The sequence below is a fragment of the Castor canadensis genome, chromosome 3, assembly GCF_047511655.1.
Source record: "Castor canadensis chromosome 3, mCasCan1.hap1v2, whole genome shotgun sequence".
NCBI lineage: Eukaryota > Metazoa > Chordata > Mammalia > Rodentia > Castoridae > Castor > Castor canadensis.
The window spans coordinates 156,059,793-156,075,211 of NC_133388.1; the positions used below are offsets into that span (position 1 = coordinate 156,059,793).

The 15,419-nt window shown below is 37.4% G+C and overlaps 1 pseudogene; it reads left to right on the top strand.

The window, feature by feature from the left end:
• Positions 1 to 12,833: 12,833 nt before the first annotated feature.
• LOC141421957 (small nucleolar RNA U3) lies at positions 12,834 to 13,035 on the top strand (annotated as a pseudogene).
• Positions 13,036 to 15,419: the final 2,384 nt, after the last annotated feature.

Genomic DNA, 15,419 nt, shown 5'->3' on the forward strand with positions numbered 1-15,419 from the left:
CAGAATTACCTTATGATCCAACAATTCCACTACTAAATATATCATAAAAGAATTGAAAATAGGTACTCAAGCATATGTTCATACATACTCTACTGATAACAGCCAAAAATGCAAAGACAAATATCCATCTACTAATAAACAGATAAACAAAATGTGCCATAGACATGCTTCCTTCTGTTTCAATTGCTCCTTCTACCCTTCACTGGATTTGAGTCTCTCATTTGTGAGTACATAAGAGTATATTTCTCAGATTAAACTCTAGTACCCAACTAGCTTTTTGCACTTACTTATTTGCAGGTGTACGTGTAGCTCAGTGATAGAGCACTTGCCTAGCTGTGTGAGACTCTGGGTTCAATCCCCAACTATGAGTAAAAGAAAAAAAAAAGCAGGTCACTGTCCCCCTTCTTGCCTGTAAGCTTCTTCCGACTTGGTGAAAAATTCTTCACCAATACATTCCCAGTACCTGGAACATAGTAAACACTCAAAAATGGTTATTAGATGAATAAATTCATTTTCTCCTGTTTTGAATCTAATACAGAGTTATATAGTGCATATTTTACATATAGATTTACTATTCTTGTTCTTTTATTTTGTCTTGCTCATATTTTAAGCTTCCTCTGAGCAGTGCCCTATAACCAACCCATAGTATTACTGCTGTATTACAAACTACTATGCCTTTATTTCTCTGATTTTTGACACTTTACAGTGAAAAGAACACTTTAAGACAAATAAAAATTGTCTCTAATGTGAAAAGGCAACTTATGCAAATCTGAATACTTGCCAGGAGCAACTTGAGAAAAAGACAAAGATGATAGGAAAGAGCTAATCAGCCCCACAAGTCAGTGTTGCATTTATTTGGTAACAGTGAGCCCAGTGCCAAGGTGAAAGGCATTCCTACAAGTAACTGAGCAGAAGGAGAGTCTGAGGGAAATGCCAAGAATTTCAACATCTGCTAAGACCAAGTACATGGACAATTCTCTTGGAAAAGATCAACTGCTTTGAGAGTCTGGCACACTGCCAACTCCAAGACATCCTTCCACCATCAGGAATACAAAGTTTTCATGTCCTCCCTCTCTGAGCACAACCATCAAAAGTAACAGCTGTCACCTTTCTCTATGGCACTTGAGTGTGATTCTCTGCAGCCAAGGATTTGCTATGAAACTTCCAGATCATTCTTCAGTATGTGGTCTGGAATTATCTAACACTTAAGAAACATAGATTGTAAACTATTAAACATATAAGCTACCTTAAGATAAGCATACTCATTAGTGCCAATATTTCTGCAAAATTTAATGACACCAACTATTTACCAACTGTTTTTCCAGCTTTCTAAAGGCATAACATACCGCTCTGCGATCCTGGCCATTTTAAAGATGGGCAAACAGCAAAAACTCTGTGGTTCAGTTCCATCCTTGGAATCTCCACCTCCTAAGTAACCAGAATTACAGGTGTGAACCATCATGCCTGGCACATCTCTATCCTTCTAATGATGTTCTAGTCCTCTGTTTTGTTTTTGGATTTGGTTATTTGGGGAGTGTTTTTGACAACACTGGGGTTTGAACTAAAGGCCTCAATTTGATAGGCAAGCATTCTACCACTTCAGCCATGCCCCAGCACTTTCTGTTGTAGTTTTTCAGATAGAGTCTTGCTTCAGTTTTTGCCCAGAGTTGGCCTCAGACCACTATCCTCCTATCTAAGCCTCCCATGTTACTGGCATTACAAACACACACCACCATGTCCAGTTTGTTGGTTGAAATAGAGTCTTACTAATTTTTTGACCGTGGCTGACCTCAAACTACAACCCTCTGGCTGGCTGCCACCATATCTGGCCCTTATTCCTCTGTTTACAAATGCTCTTGTGTCTTCTTTTCAGTTCTCTATTCAGCCTTAAGGACTTGAGGAGATGTCCTTCACCACCCCACTCAATACAAGCACTAGGCTCCTGTAGGTTTTTACTGTATGCATACTTTATCACATAGCTTATTCCATATATGATAATTAACCTTTATCTAGAAACTAAACTCTTTGAAGGAAATGTACATCCTTCATTCCTACAGCATTTTCATGGATATACTTCCTTACCTAATAGTACCTGGACACAATAAATGCTCTCTCTATATTTGTTGAATGAGTAGATTAAATGAGATCTAGGATGATCAGTGACCCCATGGAAGCAGGATTACAGTTAGATAGTTTCTGAAGGCTAGACAAGAATGAGATGGCCAGAGGAGAGGGAAAAAAGTTCCAGATTGATATAACAATTTGAGCCAAGGAAGCAAGACCAGTATTTCAGAAAGTAGTTGAGTTGGAATAAGGGAGCTAAAAATGAAATAAGAGAGCTCAACTGAGATCCAGTGAGGGAAACTGACTTCTACAGTGGAATTTATCCTGTGACTTAGAGATTAAGTGTTAACCATTTTGAAAAGAAAATAAAACTACAGAAAAGATTTTTCAGGAAAATTATTCTTCCCATAGTATTTACAATTAACTGAAATAAAGGGAGACTAGAAATAAAGAAGTCATGAGGAAAGTTATTACAATAACTTAAATGAGGAGTTTAGTCTGGATCTGGATTTGGGACAGTATAAATGGAAAAGAAAGGAGTGGGAAAAAACACTGAAAAGAAAGAAGCAACAAAAATTTGGTAAAACAGTGGTCTCTAGTGACTCGTATGAGTTCCTGATTACTTGATGCTGTGAAATCTAGTTCATACCAATAGCAGAAATAAAGGGGTGACAAGATGATGAGTCAATAAATTCAGTTGTTTTAATAAGGTTTACTATTTTTTAATGAGACTTTCAAAAGTCATGTTGAAAATTTAGATCTCAGGCAAATGTTTTTTACAAGACTATAAAATTAAAATCTCATACAACACCAAGACCCAATTTCAATAGATGCTGCCACCTGCTGGGCAGTCCATTGGAGGAGAGAGGGGTAGTATATAGGCTCTTAATTGATAAACCTACAAGTTGAAAGTTACAGTTAGTGTTACACAGTTGTCTCAGTGTGAAGCATTTGGCAATGACAAGGGTTTCTTATTCTCTAATTACAGTCTCACTACCAGATCAAGGTGCCCTATAGACCTGCTATGAACTGGTCAAGCTTGATGCTTTATCACATTTTAATTAAAATTACTTAGTGAGTGGTTTTAAGATTTTCTTAGGCTAGCAGTTTCCTCTATAAAATTGAAATATCAATTTTTTGTTAGTTACTTTTATAAGTAAGTTGAAAGAAAGAATGGAGAAAAAACACATTGAAAAGCAAGTATACTCTTATTTGTACCTGGCGACTGGTTTGTTCTACAGATTAACTTCTTTAAAATTTTTCTTCAATACCATAACATTTTTATTTTTGCCCTGTTGTAATATGTTTTAAAGTCTAGTAGATTAATTCTACACTTAAATTAATATTGATAATACTGGACTTATACATACATCCGTAAAGTATTCATGCCTTTTGACCCAATACTTTCCATTTTGAACATTTAATCTGAGGAAGGAATCACAAAATAGTAAAACAGCTTGTTTAATAAAATATGTATGATATTATTAGTAATAACAAGAAATTTAAAATGATGTAAATCCACTGAAACGGTCATTGTAAACCATGCTATAATCATAAAATGAAATATTTTATAGCTATCAAAATGATTTCATGAATAATTTAGAATTACATGGGAAAGGTGTATTTTATTTGCTCAGAAAAAATGCATATATAATAGATCATAATGATATAAAACTAAATAAAATTTTAATAATCCATGCACATAAACAAGCATAAAGGGCTGAGGGTAGAGTCCATCAGTAGAGAACTTGCCTAGCATGTGGGAAACCCTAGGTTTGATCCCGGCACAAAAAGAAGGAAGGAGGAAGGAAGGAAGGAACCAAGGTGGAGGAGAGAGAGAGAAAGAGTGAAAAGGAAGGTAGGAAGGAAAGAAGGAAAGAAGGAAGGAAGGAAGGTCAGGAGAGAAGCAAAGAAGGAAAACCAGCATAGAAAAAAATATACGTATACCAAGTGTCAGGGTGGTTTCACTATGGTTGTCTTTTTACTTTTTTTTTCCTTGTGGCACTGGTGATGGAGCCCAGGGCTTGTTCATGCTAGGCAAGTCCTCTACTGGTAAGATATATCCCCAGCCCAGCACTTGTTTTTTTAAAACAGGTTTTTACTCTGTAGCTCAGGCTGGCCTTGAACTTCCTATATAGCTCAAGGTGGCCACAAATCCTTATCCTCTTGCCGCCACCTTCCAAGTACTGGGATTACAGTGGTACGCCATCACACCCAGCTTTTATATCCTAATTCACTCATTCTCCCTGGTAAATTACTAAAAACCCACACAGTATTGAAGGATACATATTCATTATTTACTCACTCTTTCCTCCTACCTAGCCACTCCTGGGAGCGGAGGGAAATTATGTATTGCTTTATATTTTTTTCTTACTAATTTATGGAATGTCTTCACCATTTCCCTATTTGATATTCCCAAGACCCCAACCTTTTGAATCTGAGTCAGGACATTAGGCATAAGTATGTGAGAAACTAAAGTGGTGTGGTTGGCCGTTTCATAATACAGGGGTTGCAGCATCACAGCACAGTTACGGTCTACATCCTAGATCTAGAACCACAAGCTGGGCTTTGAGCTCAGAGGATTAGAGACTATGGGTACCTGGTTTCCTCAGGAGTGATCACTGTGGAAAAGAGCCATTTCAATTGCACTAACAAATGACTGCTTACACACTAGACTTTAATGTCTTAATTTTTATTCAAACACAAATATTCAACTAGATCAGAACACACATATTCACTCATCATTACAGATGTTATAGAATCAAAGTTGTGGGGGCTAGGAATGGTTTCAGGATATGCCAAAGCCCAATCTAATCAAACTGAATGCCCTTTTCTGACCTTGGGATATAGTTAACATAGATGGTTGTATCTTCTTCAATGTTGAGAATACATTGTTCCTCCCTGAATCCTACATTTCAGGAAAGCAACCTCAGCTCATGCCTGTGATAATGCAAATGAGTAATTTTAATTTATTTATTTGTTTTAATTTTTTTGGTGGTACTTGGTTTGAACTCAGGGCTTCACACTTGCTAGGTGCTGCTCTACCTGCCTCCAACCTGGGAATGAGTCTCATTTGCTCTATTTTCCTTGCATAGCATTACAGTATCCTTGCCAGTGAGTATTAGGGTAGGAAGAAGCATAAATTACAAATAGGGAAATGAGACAGGTAGGGATTTAGCTGAGTGGGCTTCCTCTAAAGGTTTGTTACAGAAAATTATAAAACTCTTAGAAGCAAACACAGGGTGAAAGCTTTATGACATTGAATTTGGCTATGATATATTGGACATGACACCAAAAGTATGGGCAAAAACAAAAACATAGATATATTGAAGTACATCAAAATTTAAAACTTTGCTGGGTGTGGTACCTCAAGCCTGAAAATCTACTTGGGAGGTGGATATTAGAAGGATCATGGTTCCAGGCCAACCCAGGCAAAAAGTTCACAAGACCCCACGTCAACCAATAAAAAGCCAAGTGTGGTGGTGTGTGCCTGTCATCCCAGATACTTGGGAAGCATAAATAGGAGGATCACAGTCCAGACCGCCTCCAAGTATAAAATAAGACCCTATTTGAAAAATTACTAAAGCAAAAAGGGCTAGTGAAGTGACTCAAGTGATAGAGTACCTGCCTAGCAAATGCAAGGCCCTGAGTTCAAACTCCAATACCATAAAAAAAAATTTTAAACATCTATGCCTCAAGGACATATTCATGGTGTGAAAAGGCAACCCAATGAGTGCAAGACGATATTTGCAAATCATACATCTGATAAGAAGTTAAGACCCAGAATATGGAAAAAAATCCTAGAACTTGACAACAAACAATATAATTTTTAAGTAGACAGAAGAAAGAAAGCTAAATAAATGGAGACATATTCCTGGTTCATGGAAAGGAAGACTCAATATTGTGGAGATTTCAGTTTTTTCCAACTTGACGTATAGATCCAACACAATCACAATCAAAATCCCAGAAAGTTATCTTGTGGATATTGATGAATTGATTCTAAAATTTATATGGAAAGGCAATAAACCCAGAATAGACACCATAATATCGAAGGAGACCAAAGTCAGGAGACTGACACTATCAACTTCAGTAATCACTATAACTACAGTAATTAAGTCAGTGTGGTACTTGGTAAAAGAATAGGCAAACAGATTGATGGAACTAAATTGAGAGCCCAGAATTAGACCACATAAATACAGTAAATAGAGACAACCAATTTCTAACAAAGGAGCAAAGGCAACACAGTGAAGCAAGGATGATCTTTGCAACAAATGGTGCTAGAACAACTAGACATTCACATGCAAAAAAAGAAATCTAGACATAGATCTCACACCCTGAACAAAAAAAAAATTAGCTTAAAATGGATCATGGGCCTAAATATAAAACACATAAGTAAAAAACTCCTAGAAGATAATAAAGGAGAAAAATCTAGATAACCTTGGCTATGGTGATGACTTTTCAGATACAACACCAAAGGCTCAATCCATGAAAAAAATAAGTGATAAAGAAAGAATATTGAAGGATGTCAGAGAGAAAAAACAAATAACATACAAAGGTAAACCCATCAAAATCACAACAGAAACATTAAAAGCAAGAAGAGCTTGGAGTGAGGTATTCTGGGCACCAAATGAAAATAATTTCAACCCCAGGATACACTACCCAGCAAAACTATCATTCAAAATAGATGGAGCAATAAAAGTCTTCCATGATAAGCAGAAACTAAAATAATATGTGACCACAAAGCCACCACTACAAAAGATTTTTCAAGGGATTCTGCACACAAAAAGTGAAACCCAACATAACCATGAAAGAGCAGGCAGTACCAAACTACAGGAAAAGAAAAAGCAAGAAAGTAGAGAGTAACATTGATTTAGCTACACACAATCAAACCCTCAAACAACTAAGACAACTAAATGACAGGAATCACCACATACCTATCAATACTAACACTTAATGTTAATGGACTTAATTCCCCCATCAAAAAGCACCATTTGACAAACTGGATTAAAAAGGAAGATCCAACAATTTGTTGCTTACAGGAGACCTACCTCATTGATAGAAATAAGCATAGGCTTAGGATGAAAGGCTGGAAGAAGATTTACCAAGACAATGGCCCCCACAAACAGGGAGGAGTAGCAATACTTATCTCTGACAAAGTAGACTTCAAACCTACATTGATCAAACAAGATAAAGAAGGACATTCCATACAAATAAAAGGGGAAACAGACCAAAAGGAAATAACAATTATCAACCTATATGCACCCAATTTCATCAAACATACCCTGGAGACCTAAAAGCATATATTAACTAAAGTACAGTGGTAGTGGGAGACTTTAACACCCCACTATCATCAATAGATAGGTCCTTCAAACAAAAAATCAATAAAGAAATCCTACATCTAAAACATACCATAGATCAAATGGACCTAGTTGATGTCTACAGAATATTTCATCCAACTTCTACACAATATACATTCTTATCAGCAGCCCACGGAACCTTCTCCAAAATAGATCATGTCCTAGGGCACAAAGCAAGCCTCAGCAAATATAAGAAAATAGAAATTATATCATGCATTCTATCTGATCACAATGCACTAACACTAGAACTCAACAACAAAAATAAAGACAAAAAACATGCAAACAGCTGGAAACTGAATAGCTCATAGCTTAATGAACAATGGGTCATTGATGAAATAAAAGAGGAAATTAAAAGATTCCTGGAAGTAAATGAAAATGAAAACACAACCTACTGGAACTTATGGGACACAGCAAAGGCAGTCCTGAGAGGAAAGTTGATAGCCATGAGTGCATATATTAAAAAGACTGAAAAATCTCAAATCAATGACCTAATGATACATCTCAAACTCCTTGAAAAACAAGAACAAGCAAATCCCAAAACAAATAGGAGAGAAAAATAAAAATAAGAGCTGAAGTCAATGAAATAGAAACCAAAAGAGACCATACAAAGAATTAACGAAACAAAAAGCTGGTTCTTTGAAAAATAAACAATATCGACAGACCCCTGGCAAACCTGACTAAAATGAAGAGAGAAAAAACCCAAATCAGTAAAGTCAGGAATGCAAAAAGGGAGATAACAACAAACACCATGGAAGTCCAGGAAATCATCAGAGACTACTTTGAGAACCTATATTCAAATAAATTTGAAAATCTTGAAGAAATGGACAGATTTCTAGATACTTATGATCATCCAAAACTGAACCAAGAGGACAGTAATCACCTGACTAGATCTATAACATAAAATGAAATTGAAGCAGCAATCAAGAGTCTCCCAAAAAAGAAAAGTCCAGGACCTGATGGATTCTCTGCTGAATTCTATTAGATCTTTAAAGAAGAACTGATACCAACCCTCCTTAAACTGTTCCTTGAAATAGAAAGGGAAGGAAAATTGCCTAACACATTTTATGAAGCCAGTATTATACTTATCCCAAAACCAGGCAAAGACACCTCCAAAAAGGAGAACTATAGGCCAATCTCTTTAATGAACATTGATGTAAAAATCCTCAATGAAATAATGGCAAACCAAATTCAATAACACATCAAAAAGATTATTCACCACGACCAAGTAGGCTTCATCCCAGGAATGCAGGGGTGGTTCAACATACAAAAATCAATACACATAATAAACCACATTAATAGAAGCAAAGACAAAAACCACTTGATCATCTCAATAGATGCAGAAAAATCCTTTGATAAGATCCAACACCATTTCATGATAAAAGCTCTAAGAAAACTAGGAATAGAAGGAAAGTACCTCAACATTATAAAAGCTATATATGACAAACCCAAAGCCAGCATTATACTTGATGGTGAAGAACTGAAACCATTCCCTCTAAAATCAGGAATGAGACAAAGAAGCCCACTATCCCCACTCCTATTCAACATAGTACTGGAATTCCTAGCCAGAGCAATTAGGCAAGAAGAGGGAATAAAAGGAATACAAAAGGGTAAAGAAACTATTAAAATATCTCTATTTGCAGATGATATGATCCTATACCTTAAAGACCCAAAAAACTCTACTCAAAAGTTTCTAGACACCATCAACACCTATAACAAGGTAGCAGGATATAAAATCAACATAGAAAAATCATTAGCATTTCTATACACTAATAATGAACAAACTGAGAAAGAATATATGAAAACAATTCCATTTATAATAGCCTCAAAAAAAAAATCAAATACCTAGGAGTAAACTTAACAAAGGATGTGAATAACCTCTACAAGGAAAACTATAAACTCCTGAAGAAAGAGATTGAGGAAGATTATAGAAAGTGGAGAGATCACCCATGCTCATGGAGTGGTAGAATCAACATAGTAAAAATGTCTATACTCCCAAAAATAATCTACATGTTTAATGCAATTCCCATCAAAATCCCAATGACATTCATCAAAGAGATTGAAAAATCTACCGCTAAATTTATTTGGAAACACAAGAGGCCACGAATAGACAAGGCAATACTCAGCAAAAAGAACAATGCAGGAGGTATCACAATACCTGACTTGAAACTATATTACAAAGCAATAGCAATAAAAACAGCATGGTACTGGCACAAAAACAGACATGAAGACCAGTGGAACAGAACAGAGGACCCAGATATGAAGCCACAAAACTATAACCAACTTGTCTTTGACAAAGGAGCTAAAAATATACGATGGAGAAATAGCAGCCTCTTCAACAAAAACTGCTGGGAAAACTGGTTAGCAGTCTGCAAAAAACTGAAACTAGATCCATGTTTATCACCCTATACCAAGATTAACTCAAAATGGATCAAGGATCTTAATATCAAACCACAAACTCTAAAGTTGGTACAGGAAAGAGTAGGAAATACTTTGGAACTAATAGGTATAGGCAAGGACTTTCTCAATGGAACCCCAGCAGCTCAGCAACCAAGAGAGAGCATAGACAAATGGGACTACATAAAACTAAAAAGCTTCTGCTCAACAAAAGAAATGGTCTCTAAACTGAGGAGACCACCCACAGAGTGGGAGAAAATATTTGCCAGCTATACATCAGACAAAGGACTGATAACCAGAATATATAGGGAACTTAAAAACCTAAATTCTCCCAAAACTAGTGAACCAATAAAGAAATGGGCAAGTGAGCTAAACAGAACTTTCTCAAAAGAAGAAATTCAAATGGCCAAAAAACACATGCAAAAATGCGCACCATCTCTAGCAATAAAGGAAATGCAAATTAAAACCACACTAAGATTCCACCTCACTCCTGTTAGAAAAGCCATCATCAACAACACCACCAAGAACAAGTGTTGGCAAGAATGTAGGGGAAAAAAGGAACACTTTTACACTGCTGGTGGGAATGTAAACTAGTACAACCACTCTGGAAAAAAATTTGGAGGCTTCTTAAAAATCTCAATATAGATCTGCCATATGATCTAGCAATTCATTCTTGGGGATATACCCAAAAGACTGTGACACAGGTTACTCCAGAGGCATCTGCACACCTATGTTTATTGCAGCACTATTCACAATAGCCAAGTTATGGAAACAGCCAAGATGCCCCACTACTGACGAATGGATTAAGAAAATGTGGTATCTATACACAATGGAATTTTACTCAGACATGAAGAAGAATGAAATCTTATCATTTGCAGGTAAATGGATGGAACTGGAGAACATCATCCTGAGCAAGGTTAGCCAGGCCCAGAAGACCAAAAATCGTATGTTCTCCCTCATATGCAGACTTTAGATCAAGGGCAAACACAACAAGGAGATTGGACTTTGATCACATGATGAGGTGAGAGCACACAATCAGGTAAGAGGATAGACAAGAAACCCCCCCCCAAAAAAAAAACAAGATAGCATTTGATGTCCTCAATGCACATGAACTAATGCAGAAACTTTAAAGTGACAGAGACCAACAGGAGAAGGGGACCAGGAACTAGAAAAGCAAGTTAGTTTGAGAAGAATTAATTTAGAATGTAGCACACATGCACGGAAATCAACGCGAGTCAACTCCCTGTATAGCTATCCTTATCTCAACTAGCAAAAACCCTTGTTCCTTCCTATTATTGTTTATACTCTCTCTTCAACAAAATTAGAGATAAGGGCAAAATAGTTTCTGCCTGGTAGCAAGGGCACAGGAGGGGAGAGGGAGGAGGCGGGGTGTAAGGGATGGGTTGGGGGGAAGGGGGCAGAAATGACCCAAACATTGTATGCACATATGAATAAAAGAAATTTTTTTAAAAGTTTAAAAAAAATAAAAAATAAGTGATAAACTGGTGTTATGGACTGAATGTTTATGTCCCCCCACAATTTATATGATAAAATCTAATTCCTAATTTGATATTATTTGGAGGGGGCTTCAGGATATAATTACCAATAAGGGTAGAGCCCTCACAAATGGGACTAGATTCCTTTAAAGACCAGAGGGCTGGGCATACTTTCTCACACATGTAATCCCAGCTACTTGAAAGGCGAATATTGGGAGGACTGTGGTTCAAATCCAGCCTGGGAAAATGTCAGGAAGACCCTGTCTCCACCATTAAGTCAGGTGTGGTGGTACACACCTGTAATCCCAGCTACACTGGAGGCATAGTTAGGAGGATCTGGGTCTGAGGCTGACTCTGGGCAAAAAATGAAAGATTCTATCAAAAAGGACTTGAGAGCATGGCTCAAGTGGCACAGCACCTGCCTATCAAGTGTGAGGCCCTGAAATCAAATCCCAGTACCACAAGAAAGAAGAAAGCAGAGATACCTTGCTATCTCTCTGCCATACAAGGATACAATGAAAATTTAGCAGTCTGCCACATAGAAGAGGCCCTCACCAGACCTAACCTATGCTGACACTCTGGGCTTGAAATTCCAGCCTCCAGAACTGAGAAATAAGATTCTGTTGTTGGTGCACCGCTTAGCCTGTGGCACTTTGTTGCAACGTGAACTAAGACTTCATTAAAATTAAAATCTTCTGCTCTTCAAAAGACAATGTAAAGGAATGAGAAGTCAAACTACAGATGGGGTGGGGGGGAACATTTGATCAAGGACTATTATGTAAAATATTAAAAGAGCAAACGGCAAAACTCTCTCTCTCTCTCCCCACCTTCCCTCTCCCTCTCTTCTCCATCTCTCCTCTCCCTCTTTCTTTTCTCTCTTCTTCTTCTTCTTTCCACTCCTTCTTCCTCTCTCCTCTCCCTCTCCCTTTCCCTCCCTCTCTCCTTATTTTTTTGTGATGCTGCAGATGAAACCCAGGGCCTCATAGGCTAGGCAAGCACTCTACCACTGAGCTACCCATGCAGCCTGTAAGTGCTCTTAAAACTCAATGATTTAAAAAAAAACTTGATTTAAATATGGATAAGTAAATAAAATTCAAAATGGGCAAAGACCTAAACAAGACACCTCAATAAATGTGGGAATAAATGTGTATTCAACCTGGGAAATACACATAAGGAAAGATATCCAGTATCTTATATCATTAGTGAAACATAAATTTACAATTAGATACTATTATATACCTATTTAAATGGTCAAAATCCAAAATACTGACAATACCAAATTGTTGGCAAGGATGTGGAGAAACAGGAACTCTCACTCATTGCTGATGGGCACAAAAAATTGTACCGTCACTTTGGAAGACAGTTTGACAGTTTCTTACAAAATTAAACATCCTCTCACCACATGATCTGTTTCCCATTGTAGAAAGGAATGAAGACATCTTATGTGTCTCCCAGCAATGCTGTGGTCCTTTCTGACGTCAGACACTGAGGAAAAAGCTGTGTCTTTCAGATAGGAGCTGGAAAGCCCACACTTTCCCAGGGTTTGTTCCATAGTTTGTTACTAGAGACTCCTCTGAGTGAGGAGAGCATCAGAAACCATGGGGAGCAGGGTAGCATTCTGTTCTGACAGCGAAGCTGGAACTTGAGGTGGCTTCATTGCAGCCAACATTTGCCACAGATGATGCGTCTTCACCTTTTGGAGGGTAGAGAGTACATGGAGTGGAGGAAAAAGTCAGGAGCCTGAAACAGAGAGAGCAGTCCATGGTAATTAAGGTGGTTTTGCTGAATGAAGAGTCAAATGCCTAGAAATCAAAAGAAGTGAAAGGCAATATGGAATGAGAGAAAATATTTGCAATTCATACATCTGATAAAGGTTTACTATGCAAAAGATTTAAAGAATTATTGCAAATGAACAATAAAAAGACCACAGTTTAATTAAAACATGAGTCAAGGACTTGATAGAAGGTTCTCCAAAGAAGACATACAAATGGCCAATAGCCAACAAGCACATGAAAAGATGCTCAACATCATTGGTCATTAGAGAAATAAAAACCACGATGAAATGCCACTTCATACACATTAGGATGACTATAATTTTTTTAAATAAAAAATAAGCTGATGAAGATGTGGAGAAACTGTGACCCTCATACTCCATTGGTAGGGATGTAAAATGGGACTGTGGAGAACAATTTGGTGGTTCTGCAAAGAGTTAAATATAGGGCTGGGGTTGTACCTCAGTGGTAGAGCACTTGCCTACCATGCACAAAGCCCTGGCTCTGATCCCCAAAACCACACACATACACACACAGATACACAAAGTTAAATATGGATTTACCACATGACCTGTTAATTCTACTTTTAGGCATGTACTCAAAGAACCAAAAACAGATAATCAAATACTTATTCATTCATGTTCATAGCAGCATTAGTCACAATAGCTCAGAAGTGGAAATAACTCAAATGTCTATCACCAATGAGTGGATAAATAGTGATATACATACAAAGGAATACTACTCAGCCAAAAACAGTATCTTGTGCTGACATACGCTACAATGTAGCTGAACCTGTAAAACAGTGTGCTACGTGAAAGAAGTCGTACACAAAAGACCATATGCCATATTATTCCATTTATATTAAATGTCCAGAGTAGGTAAATCTATACCTATGGAAAGCTTATTGGCAGTTGACAGGAACTGAGGATGAGAGCGAGGGAGAGGAAGGAGAAGGGAATGAATACAAGGTCTTCTATTGGGGTGATGATGAGGTGGTAACTGGATAAAGTCGTGAGGACACTAAACACCACTGCAATGTTCACTTTAAAATGGTTACCATGATGAGGGCTGGGGATGTCGCTCAGTGGTGGAGTGTTTGCCTAGCATGCATGAGGCTCTGTGCATGAAGTTCTGGGTTTAATCCCTAGTACTAGGCTCTAGTACTAGAAAAAAAAAAGTTACTATGATGTTAAGTGAATTTTGTCTAAAAATCCAAAACCAACAAAATTCCTAGGAGGCCTACTCTGCATATGAAATAAAGATGGCTTCTTCATAGAGAGAAAAAGGAACAGCCAGATGACCTGGACAGATAGTCTTTGCAGCTAGAGTGAAAATAGCTCAAAGAGGCAAGCAGAATGGGACCAAGTTAGCTGGGCTGAAAACTGGAAACTTTTTTTGACTGTTTATAATGCTTCCAATTTCTGTATTTCCCACAGTTTTGAGTAAAATTATTTGGAAAGTTTAAAACTTAGATTATGAGCTTCTTTATTTTTTACCTTTTCTTTACTATGAACTTCTGGAAAGTCAAAGATTATCTTATATCTTTGAACTTTCTTCCCTGTGCATAGTTGGTTCTATAAATGAGTTGATGAAATTGAAGCAAGAATGTTTTGTTTGTTTGTTTTTCTTTAGACAAGGTCTTGCTATGTAGCTGAAGCTGGCCTTGAACTCACAGTCCTTCTTCCTCGGCCTTCTGAGTGTTAGAATTTACAGGTGTGCACCACCATGGCCACTCTGATTGGAGGTTTTGATCACACTTGTGCAGGAGCATAAAAATGGGAATAGCAGATTTCATGACAACAACTACAAAGCTCAAAGCAAAGTGAAACTTGTAGGAGGAGGGGAGTGGGTGTTCTTTCATGGCTGATTCAGTATTTATTTTTATTAAAGGTGGTAGAAGTCCCTTTTAGCATATGTTTTACTATGGTGAGCAAACTCTATCAATAGGAATTTTGTGGCCTGGAAGGATGGCTCATGCCTGTAATCCTAACTACTCAGGAGGCAGAGATCTGGAGGATCACAGTTGGAAGCCAGCAAAATAGTTTTTGAGACCCTATCTCAAAAAAAACCCATCACAAAAAAGGTCTGGTGGAGTGGCTCAAGGTATAGGCCCCTAAATTCAAACTCCAGTACCACAAAAAAAATTGTTATAAATAATAGAAACCCAAATTACATAGGCTTAAAAATAAAGAAAAGTGTTGGGTTGTTGATAAAATGTTCAGAGATCAGGCTGGCTCCAAGTTGAACAATGAAGTCCAGCATCTCACTGTATCTCTACTCTGACATCTTTGTTAATGTCTTCCTCATAATGCTGGCCTTTGAATTTCTTAGATGGT